This window comes from Felis catus, chromosome C2 (assembly GCF_018350175.1).
Source record: "Felis catus isolate Fca126 chromosome C2, F.catus_Fca126_mat1.0, whole genome shotgun sequence".
Classification (NCBI taxonomy): Eukaryota; Metazoa; Chordata; class Mammalia; order Carnivora; family Felidae; genus Felis; species Felis catus.
Window position 1 is genome coordinate 146911784 of NC_058376.1, and position 12150 is coordinate 146923933.

A 12150-nucleotide genomic window follows, 5' to 3' on the forward strand; every position below is an offset into this window, starting at 1 on the left:
TCCATTAAGTGACCTGAGCCGGATGCCTAACCAACTGAGCCACCCAGGCGTTCTGAATACATTCCACTTCCTAAAGTCAACACAACCTATTTAGATGGAAATTAAGGGGACTTTATTAATGAAGATTGTTTGTGCAAAGTAGTTGTCTTAGACTTCTAAGTAAAGGTGGATTCTCCTTCATGGTTTCCTCCTTTTCCTTGCCATATCCCACTGAAATTCCAGTAAAGGAATAAAAAATTGTATTAACCCAAAATGTCAAATAGAGTAGAAGAGGAGAGAGCAAAGGAATGGAGTTAGAGGGAGGACTGAAAACAGAGCAATTAAAACCTACAAACAGAACTCTAAGAACTTCTTGTTTCTTCTTCTACCTGCCCCCAAACAATAGGAGCCGGGCAACCTACCATCCCTTCATCTCACCCCAGCCTGAAGCTGGTGTTTCTTCCCTAGGGAAGCTGACCAACACTGATATAAGACCTTTGAGACATGTGGGGAGCCCCAACAAACTGCCCCTTCATTAATGCCTTATCATCTTCCAATGAAGCCCACCAGTGCAAAGGCCTCCTCCCACAACAGATAGCTTCCAGCCTGCTTTCTAGTGCCTTGCTCTCAGTTATATCTGGAAAACCCAAAGATGCCCAGTTATTACAGCAGTTTTCTGGCATGAAAGACACGAAAACAAACAGAATAGGAGGAGCTAAAAGAAACAGAAACAATGAATGAAACAGAAATTTTCAAAAAATCGATACTATATATGTTTAGATAGCCAGGTGAAGGTATTTCCATTTGTGAAACAAGAATAAGATGTTAGTAAAAAAGTATCAGTCAACACACAATAAAAAGCTATCATTTAACATTTAAATGAAATTAAAATTTTAATGGAAAAGCTAGATGATAAATTCGATGAACTTACCTGGCAAGTAGAATAATAGGACTTACACAGAATGTAGAACAATTTTCCAAAGACATAGTAAATAGGAAGAAAAATAAAACAAAATTAAATAATCCAGGAAGCCCATTATCATATTAATATGAATTCCAGAATTAAACAAAAGAGGCAGAAAATGGGTAAGATTATCAAGGTCATGGTACAAGAAGACAATCCATAACTGAAGACATAAGTCTGCAGTTCTCTAAGTGACAAATACAGTGAATAATAAGAGACTCAACTGAGGTCATATCATCAGGAAAAATCTGAACATCTGGGATAAATGAAGACTCTAAACACTTGCAGAGAGAGAGAAAATATGTCATATGCAAATATTGGAAATAAGAATGGCAACACTGGATGCCTCCAAATTTCTGAGGGTAATTATTTACAATCTAAAATTCTATTACTAAGTCTAACCATCAATCAAGTACAAGAAGAAAATAAAGACATTTGCTAACATGAAAATGTTTGAATAAACAAACCTCCCATGCACACTTTTGATAAGAAGCTACTTAATGTTTCAATAATAGAAAGAGGAAGATGTGAGTTCCAGAAAGATTTAACAAAAGAAGAAAGTGAAGGGAACTCCCAAACAGGTGGTGAAGGGAAGACTCATGATGATAACAGTGTGGAAGCCTAGAGATCAACCATTTCAGATGGAATAGGAAGATAGAAGGCTATGGAGAGATTTCCAGAATGAAAAAAAAAATGGAACAGATGCGTTTAATCATTTGTAAACAAAATGTTGCTATCTTTAATAGATCAGTGAGAGCATTTTGGGGAAAAAAAATAGAAGTCTATCGAAAGCTGAAGTAAAAACAGAGGCAACTGTGGTTGCCAGAGGTGTGGGTGTGGGTGGTTAAAATGGTTAAGGGAGTCAAAAGGTACAAACTTCCAACATGGAGATTATAGTTAATAACACTGTGTTGCATTTGAAAGTTGGTAAGAGAGTAAATGTTAAAAGTTCTCATCATGAGAAAAAGAAATTTGCAACCCAAATATGGTGATGGATGTTAGCGAAACATATTGTGATCATTTTGCAATATACCAATATTGAATCATTATATTGTATATCTGTAACTAATATAATGTTATATGTCAATTATAAATTATATGTCAATAAAAAAATTAAAAACGGAGGCAACTATTAACTCCAAGAAAAACAAAAATTGTATAAAAATGCAACCATAATATACTCCATTTCTCAGCAGTGAATGACATTTATGAATTGAAACAGCATAAACTCCAACTCTTTATCGAACTAAGAATTGTGATAGATTGGGTAGACTACAGAGACAAATGAAAAGAAAACTAAGGAGAAAAGTATAAGACAGTGAAATTCTCAACTGCCTAGCAGGAAATAAAAAAATAAAATTAAGAGGTAACAACATAAGAATATTATCTGACATGTGGAAGCATATATCATAAATAATTTCCGAAAAGGAATGAGTCATGACTGGATGGCTCAGTCCATTAAGTGACTGACTCTTGATCTCAGCTCAGGTCATTATCTTAGGGTCGCGGGATCGAGGCCCATGTCAGCCTGCTGAATATTCTCTCCTTCACTCTTTCTTTCTGCCCCTTCCCTACTCACACTATCTCTCTCTCAAAATATATAAATATTTTTTCAAATAATAAAATAAAAAAAGAATGAACGTGATTATTTCTGGAGATTGAAGGTAGAAAATGAAAAAGTATTGAACAGAGGGCCACTTTTTTTGTAATAAGAGTTTTAGAACTAGTTGAATTGTTTTTTAGTATATACATATAAAACTTTCATAGAATTTTTTTTTTAACTGCGAGGAGGGAATAAGAAAGGCTGATGTGACCCACTCCCTATCTGACAAATATTCACAGATGCAAAATTGTTGTTGAGATGGTGTGCAGTTCAAGAGAGTCTCTAAGGAAACCATATTCCACTTAAATAGACTTTTAAAGACTAAACCAGTTTGGAACTGAAAATCAAAAACATACTTAGTTCCCCAGAAAACAGATTCAAATCAAGCAAATAAAATATCAAGTTCACTTTATGGTCAGTTCAAAAAATATATATAGTAGTCTTCCAGTTTTAATTCTCTTTGAATATTTGTATATATGTGCGTGTATATAAACTTTTAATAATTTTGGTTAAATGATTAACATTGGGGGTGCCTGGGGGGGCTCAGTTGGTTAAGCGTTGGACTCTTGATCTCAGCTCAGGTCTTAATCTCAGGGTTGTGAATTCAAGCCCCACATTGGGCTCTGTTGGGCTCTGCGCTGGACCTGAAGCCTACTCCAAAAAAGTATGTATATATATTTTATTGATTAACATTGCAAGCCAGTTGTTCTTTTCTTCGTTAAAGGTATGTTGTCAGATAAAATACAGGAGGCTCCATTAAATTTGAATTTCAGATAAACACCAGAATTTTTTTCTTCAAGGATAAGTATGTCCCAAATATTCCATGGGACATACCTACACCAAAAATTATCCTCTGTTTATCTGAAATTCAAACTTAACTGGGCATCCTGTGTTTTTATTTGCTAAATCCGACAACCTATTTTTAAGGGTTGAACACATCTCACATCTGCCTCTGAGTCAGTCTCAGCTGCAGCTGCTGTTTTTCATCACATGCTCCCTCTCCACCATTTTCAGCTCCACCTTGACCATCGTTTCTCCGTGCCTGGTCACGCCAGCACCTCCAAGGCTCTTTTCATCCCGAATAGAGTACAGCCTCTGCCGTGCTGCCCTCAGCCAACGGGTAATGCAAAGCTGGCGGTGTTTCCCTTTACCGTCTGCCCTTTGACACTTGCCAATATCACTAACATAGATTCTGTACTTTTGTAAGAGATTCGGTAACACTGGACACAGAGCACTAAATATGACTCAGGATAATACAGGACAAAAAGGAAAGCCTTCACCTGGGACCTTGTCATGGAAAACTCTAGTTCCTAGCTCACTTCCTTCTTCCTCTTGTTCCTAGCTCACTTCTGTGGTGCATTACCATCACATCATCTTCTGGGTGGTGAAACCAAATCCATCAGGCCTCCAGACCATGACTCCCCTCACCACTGTTAGGGGAGCCCAATTCCTACCCATGGGGGTAGGCCTTACCTTTTGCCTACTAGTGGAATTTATCAGCATGAAAAATCCCCCAGCAGTGATGGTTTATGTCTTGACTATGGTGATGATTACACCAGTGCACACATTTGTCAAGATTCACGAGTTGTACACGCGGAATGCATGCATTGGATGATATATTGATGATACCTCAAGGAAATGGATTTTTGAAAAATATCCCCTAGCAATATTTTTACTAAAGTGTGAGCGAATCATTCCGGAACCTAAAATAACACTACAGGGATTTCAGCAGTATGGGCCAGGCTTTGGCCTTCCAAGTTTGGTTTCACTCCAGTTCTGGCCACCGGTGTGAAGGAGGCGTGTGCCTCCTTCTGTTTCTTGTGGCGATCTAGCCTCTTGTGGGTACTTTCAAGTAAAGCACGAACACATGAATACACACGCCGTCTTAGACATGGCGTAAGATAGTCCACCTAAATATCTTACAGAAAACAAAATTACTAAATAATCAACTCGCTATGTGACCTAGAGACATATGCAAGATGTCACTTGGTAGAACAATTTAATCAAGACAAAAGCATTGGCCTTGCTGTACAAACGCTCTCACATGTGAGGCGATATTGAAAATTATTAAACAGGAGGGGTGGGGGATGGCGGGTGGAGATGTTTAATGTTGTTTTACAGGAATTGTCTTGGCTTCCAGGACCTTCTACTCAACAAAGGGAAAATTCCATTTGCAGCTCAAACCCTGATCAGGAAATTATTCTTCCCAAAAAGGGGGGGGGGGGTGGGGGGGATGGAAACAGCTGAAAATTTCCTCACTCCTCCACAGCACAGAAAACACAAACAGGACAGAGAGGCCGGAAGAGCCTGAGCTCCACCCAGACAAAAGCCATTTCTGGATAAGGAATAATTTAGGGCCAGGCATTCTGCAGATAATGGAGGAGGAAAGCAAACCTCTTAAGCAAAGATTGGGTACTTAAAGTGACTCTTTTGAAAGCATGTAAACAAACTCTAACAACTTTCTATAAACATCAATAAATAAATGCTTTGGTACTAAAGAAAGAAGAAAGAAAATAACCTAATACCAAATCAAAACAGAGCGAAGGGTCTCCAGCGAGCAGAGTATCTACAGAAACACAAAGGATTCTGATCACCACCGGAATCACATGACTAATGTGACAACTGTCTTGGGCACTGTGTGTGCCCAGGACCATTCTTAAGTCTTTTGTATGCATTTAATCCTACAACAGCCTATGAGCTAATACATTATTAGTCCTACTTTCCGCGAGCTAGAAACGGAGCCACTGAGACCTCAAGCAACTTGCACAATGAGTAGCAGAGTCCAGATGTGAATCCACCCTCCTCTGAACGTCCTCAACTTTCGCCACTATGCTCCAGTCCATTGCCACTGAGAGTACATTCCTGGGACCCACAACAGCCTGAGTGTCGCTCTGGAGCTTGTTAAAATGAAGCATCTCAGGTGGCACCCCCAGACCTACTTAACCAAATCTGCATTTCGACGAGAGCACCAGGTGATTCTCCACATACTGACGTCTAAAAAGCACTGTCCCAGTCCCTTTCTGAAGGCAGGTCATTCTTAGTCTTATCTGATTCATATTTACCACCAGTTCCTTCTTGAGAATGTGGGAGAAAGGAATATCAGAATCTGTTGTATAGAATTCATAATTATTTTAAATAAAGTATGGGTTTTCTTTTTTTTTTTTTTTGCAGTAAGTGACACATGTGTTGCTCAGTTAGGTTCTTGCAGGTTGCAGGGACCAGATGTGCTTTTAAAGCCTTCCCACCAAGCACCCCTAACAGCTGAGCCCACACCCCAAGACGGTCAGGGCGGGGGAGGGGGGAAGGGGAGCATGGCATACCCTATTTTCTGTCTCTTTTCCTTACCTTTCTTTTTCCTGTTTTTTAAAAATTTTATTTATTTATTTTGAGAGAGAAAGAGAGCATGTGCACAAGTTGGAGAGAAACAGAGGGGGAGGGAAAGAGATCCCAAGCAGGCTCTGCGGTGTCAGCACAGAGCCCAACACGGAGCTCAGTCTCAGAAATTGTGAGGTCATGATCTGAGCTGAAACCAAGAGTCGGTTGCTTAACCACCTGAGTCACCCAGGAGCCCCCCATCCCCCGTTTTTTGGTTTTTTTTTTTTGGTAAATAAGTTGATTAAGGTGTAATTTCATACTATTAGTTTCACCTATTAAATTTAGAATTCAGTGATTTTTTTTAAATTTTTTTTTTTAACATTTATTCATTTTTGAGAGACAGAGACAGAGCATGAACAGGGAAGGGGCAGAGAGAGAGGGAGACACAGAATCGGAAGCAGGCTCCAGGCTCCAAGCTGTCTGCACAGAGCCCGATGCGGGACTCGAACCCACAAACCGTGAGATCGTGACCTGAGCCGAAGTCGGACGCCCAACCAACCGAGCCACCCAGGTGCCCCAACAATTCAGTGATTTTTAATAAGTTAACTGAATTTACTGAGTTCTACCACCATCACCATGATCCAGCTTTAGAACATTTTCATTGCCCCAGGAAGATCCCTCCTACCTAGTTACAGTTAATGCCCTTTCTCACTATCAGCCTCTGTCTCTGTAGATTTGTCTATTCAATATTTTCTGTAATTGGAACCATACAATATGTGATCTTTTCATCTGGCTTTTTTCACTAAGTGCAACCTTTTTGAGGTTTAACACTATAGCATATAGCAGTGCTTAATTCTTTTTACTCCTGAATTGTCCATTGCATGGAGCCATAGCCCCTCTTTTTATTATCATTTTTTTTAAGTTTGTTTATTTATTTAGAGAGAGAGCAAGTGAGCACAAGCAGGACAGAGAGAAAGGGAGAGAGAGAATCCCAAGCAGGCTCCACACTGCCAGCACAGAGCCCAATGCTGGGCTTGGCTTGAACTCAGGAAACACGAGATCGTGACCTCAGCCGAAAGCAAGAGTCAGACACTTAACCAACTGAGCCACCCAGGCACCCCAAGCCATAGCCATTCTATCGTTAACAAGTTTTTTAAAAATGTGAAGCCTCAATATTTATCTTTAAGATTCACTCAAGTGTTGCATATGTCTGTGCTGGCCTTAGTAGAGAAATGCCCTACATGACACGTTAGTTTCCTTGAAATTGTTTAAAAGTAAATTGTCGTTCCAGCTCACCCTAGACTCCATCAGCTGAGATCCATAACCTTGGACGATGGTCATTAATTGTAGGGTAGAGAGAAAGGTGTTGTCACATAGTCTTTAATCATACAGGCCTTTAGTTACTTCCCAACTAATCCCCCCGTAATTTGCTTTGAGTCTCAAGATAAAGGTACCCAGAAGGTACTGGTATAAAGAGATAGAAGAATGAGATGGACCAACATAAAATTGCAGTCAAGATTTGGAGGACCAGAACCCTGAAAAATAAATAAATAAATAACATACCTCCATTAAAAATATTGCTCGGGGCGCCTGGGTGTCTCAGTTGGTTGGGCGTCCGACTTCAGTTCAGGTCATGATCTCACGGCTCGTGGGTTCAAGCCCCGCGTCGGGCTCTGTGCTGACAGCTCAGAGCCTGGAGCCCATTTCCGATTCTGTGTTTCCCTCACTCTCTGCCCCTCCCCTGCTCAAGCTCTGTCTCTGTCTCTCTCAAAAATAAATAAACATTAAAAAAAATTTTTTTAAATATTGCTTTAATAAAGAATTTTTCCTGCCACACAGAACAAGTAGCTAGCTACCATACACCCTAATACCCAAAAGCTTACTCTTTTTAAAAAAAATTTTTTAATGTTTATTTTTGAGAGAAAGAGAGAGAGAGAGAGAGAGAGAGAGAGAACGAGCAGGGGAGGGGCAGAGAGAGAGGGAGACACAGAATCGGAAGCAGGCTCCAGCCTCTGAACTGTCAGCACAGAGCCTGACATGGGGCTCGAACGCATGAGCCGTGAGATCATGACCTGAGCTGAAGTTGGACGCTTACCCTATTGAGCTACCCAGGCACCCCCCAAAAGCTTCCTCTTAAAGGGAAGTTCCTCCTTGTGTGTTCTAAAGTTCTCATTATTGGGGTGCCTGGGTGGCTCAGTCAGTTAAGCGTCCGACTTCAGCTCAGGTCATGATCTCACAGTCTGTGAGTTCAAGCCCTGCATCAGGTTCTGTGCTGACAGCTCAGAGCCTGGAGCCCGTTTCAGATTCTGTGTCTCCCTCTCTCTCTGCCCCTCCCCTGTTCATGCTCTGTCTCTGTCTCAAAAAAAAATAAAAACTTTTTTTAAAAAATTAAAAAAAAATAAAGTCCTCATTATTGACTTTGCCAAATCGTGGAAGAGTCCCATAGGATTGTTAATCAATTTCACAGATAATTAACTCATTGTTCCCTAGCTGAGTTTCTATGAAAGCACCATCAAGTCAGCCAGCGCAAAGATCTTGGCTTCTAACACCATTTTCTAATAAAAGAAACCAGAGTTCCTTGGAGATACAGCTGATTCTAGGACTGGGGCAGGAAATACACAAGCTGATCTTGGAGCAATGTGTAGTCCCAGAGAGTAAGAAAGCGTTCAAAAAATGATAATAACGAGGATGTGTCAGAGGGATGTAAGAGTCAACCTGAAAGCGCTCCCAATGGCCAAAGCTGGAGCGATTTGAGAAACAAAATAAAGTAGCGCAGCATTGAATTAAAGTCCAAAAGGCAAAATAAATATCCATGAGGCCATACTAAGTAAATTATTGAATGAATAAACAAGTGAGGGAGAAAAGGCAATTTCCTGTACAGAAACACTCCAAATGCGTTGTGTAGATACTTCTCCCTTAAGGAAGCAGAACTTAGCCCCCATCCACCGAGCATGGGCTGTATTTAGTGGCTTGCTGCCAACAAGTGGACTATGTACAGGGCAGAAAAAAGTTCTTTCCCAAAGCACTGCCCTGGCCAGGTGACCAAGGTTAACATCATCCATGATAAGTCATCCTGAAACTCTGTACCCTTTACACCATGTGATGAGAAGACAAGTTTATTTCTTTGGTCTTCCTCCCCACCATTACCCCCTCCCCCAAAACATAAGCATTTTCTAACCATGAGAAAAATAGCAGACAAACCCAAGCTGAGGAACATCCTACAAATTATCTGATCAGTACTCCTCAAAACAAGGAATGTGTGAATGTCTGAGAACCGTCACGACCAAGAGGAGCCTAAGGAGACATGACAACTAAACGTAGTGTGGTGTCCTAGATGGGATCCTGGGATCAAAAAAGGACATTAGGACAAAACTAATGAGGGGAGCCTGAGTGGCTCAGTCAGTTGAGCGTCCGACTTTGGCTCAGGTCATGATCTTGCAGTTCATGAGTTGGTTCCCTGCATTGGGCTCTCTGCTGTCAGCACAGAGCCTGCTTGGAATTCTCTCTCTCTCTCTCTCTCTCTCTTCTCTCTCTCTGCCCCTCCCCCACTTTCACTCTCTCTCCCTCTCTCAAAAATAAATAAACATTAAAAAAAAAAAAACAGATGGGCGCCTGGGTGGCTCAGGCGGTTAAGTGACCAACTTTAGCTCAGGTCATGGTCTCACAGTTCATGGGTTCAAGACCCGCGTTGGGCTCTGTGCTGAACACTTGCTCGGAACCTGGAGTCTGCTTCAGATTCTGTGTCTCCTTCCCTCTCTGCCCCTCCCCCACTTGTGCTCTGTCTGTCTCTCAAAAAATAAATAAATGTAAAAACATTTTTTTATTAAAAAAAAAGAAGAAGAAAAAACTAATGAGATCGGAATAAAGTGTAGAGGTTTGCTAACAGTAACGTACTGATGTCGGTTCCTTAGTTGTGACAAACGCACCATAGTGATGTGAGATGCAAACGTTAGGGGAAACTGGTTGTGGGGTATACGGGAACTTTCTCTGCTATCTTTGTAACTTTACTGTAAATCTGTACTATTCTAAAACAAAACATTTAATTTAAAAAGAAAAAACAAATATAGGTTACAACCAGAGTTATTTCAGAAATCTCTCTACAGAGAAGCATGCAATAAATTAGCCTAACCACCTACAAGCAGTCGAGATTATCTGAATAGGATCTTCTTCATTCTTTTTAAGGAATGCACTGCCCAGGGTGATGTCATCTGTAGCCAAAACCTCCGAGCTACATAATGATGGCTCACAAATCCATACAGTTACCTATCCCCAAAGTACCTATTCAAGGACCCAAAGCTGGATAATGTTTCCGTGTAGCTGTCTCCCTGGCCCCCCAAACACATGTGACAACAAGCTGTGGCGCACAGAGCTGTGCATCGTTGTTGGCTATTATGTTAATGGTTCAAATAACCAACACGGACTCATTTTCAGGAAGGCTGTTTGTGAGTTCAGCCTTTCGGCTGGCCCCAGCGATTTGCTCAACCTCTAAAATGGATGAATGTATGTTAAAAACCAAACGTGGAGGGTCACCTGGGTGGCTCAGTTGATTAAGCGTCCAACTCTTGATTTCAGCTCCAGGCATGATCTCATGGTTCGTGAGTACAAGCCCCGCATCGGGCTCTGGGCTGACATGTGGAGCTTGCTTGGGATTCTCTCTCTCTCTCTCTCTCTCTCTCCCTCTCTCAAAATAAAGAAATTAAAAAAAAAAAAAAAACATAAGTGGAAAAGGTCCACTTGCAAACAACCCAGTCACTCCTAAATGGTCAGGACAGTCCTTGGGAGTAAACATTCAAAATAAACTGAAGCGGTGTGTGTGTTTATGTGCGTGCTGGTGGTGATGTGGAAGTGGAGATTATGAATAATGTCAAATTCCTCCCGAAGGCTCCAAACTCAGGAAGGTGGGACCTAGGCTGGTCCAAGGATGGGAATTTGGGCTCTCCCTTGGAGTTTCTTTCCGTCTTTCGTTCATTCTTCCAGAACCTACCATGAACCTGGTCACCATGGCCTCCTGCCTGATGCCAGGTGGCCCCTCAACAGCCAGAAAAAAAGAAAAGCAAACGGAACCAAAGATGAAGTAAATCAGGTCCAGAACTACCTACGTGTAAAAGTTCAAAGTTCTTTCCGTTATCTAACAGTACCTGGCCTATAGTAGGTGCTTAATAATTATTTGTCAAATGAATGAATGGGCACATCAAGGCTTTCCTAGATACCAATACCTGGAGGAGGAGGTTAGGGCCCAAAGGCAAACTCAGGAACTATTCTGAAGATGTGTCAGAGAGGGAGTTAGTTACCTTTCCTATTTTTTTGTGACTACTGACTTTGCCCCACACAAGTCCAACCACCAGTGAAACAAAAATAAATTTACTATTTCTCAGCAGGCTGAGGGAACGGCTTTTGGAATGATAACATCCCGAGTGAAATACAGAGCCCTTCTACCAAACACGCTTTTCCCGGGGCCCCTGTGGAACGAGGCGATGGATTGAGCGCAAAGAGCTTGTCCTCAAGCCAGACACCAAATTAAGTTCTTATTATGACGTTGTTCCTGTGCTTTCCCAGTCTCTCTGATCGTAAATTAGCCGAACAAGAGCAAAACATCCTTAATATAAACTGAATGACCATTTGTGAACAAGTCTTCAAAGGCAGAGTAATCAGCATGATGTTTTAGAAAAAGTGCTGAAATAAGAATTAGGAGAGGAACATTCTGGCACCATTTGTACCTTTCAGCTCTTGGTGGAATGTTAGGTGGGTTATTCCACTTCTGTGACTCCCTTTTCTTTCCTAAAAAGAGAGAGCAGAGCGAAGAGTTAGACACATTAGCTCTAAGGTCCTCTCGGGGTCTAAATCATATCATCCGAAGCGTATTACTCTAATAATAATATTAATAGCTACTTGTATGGTGTATTTACTGCATGTCAGGCACGTTCCATACAGTGTTTGAGTATCGTCGCATTGAATCCTCACAACTGTACAAAGTAGGTATTATCATTCCCATTCTTGGGTGAGGACACCAAACCACAGAGAGATTAAAGTCCCCAAGCTGTCCTCACTGTACATGACCCTAAGGGCACAGTTCTCCTATGTGTGTATTTCGGTGAACAGAACGTCTTGAAAAGGTGGTCACCAGACCAGAAATGTCAGTATCATCTGTGAACTTGGCAGAAATGCAAATTCTCCACCCCACAAATTCAGAAGCTCTGGCTTTGGGGCCAAGCAGTCTCTGCGAACAAGCCCTCTGGGTGATTCTGATGTGAGCCAGAGCTCGACAACTGCTCACGGTCCTGCTCCGTGA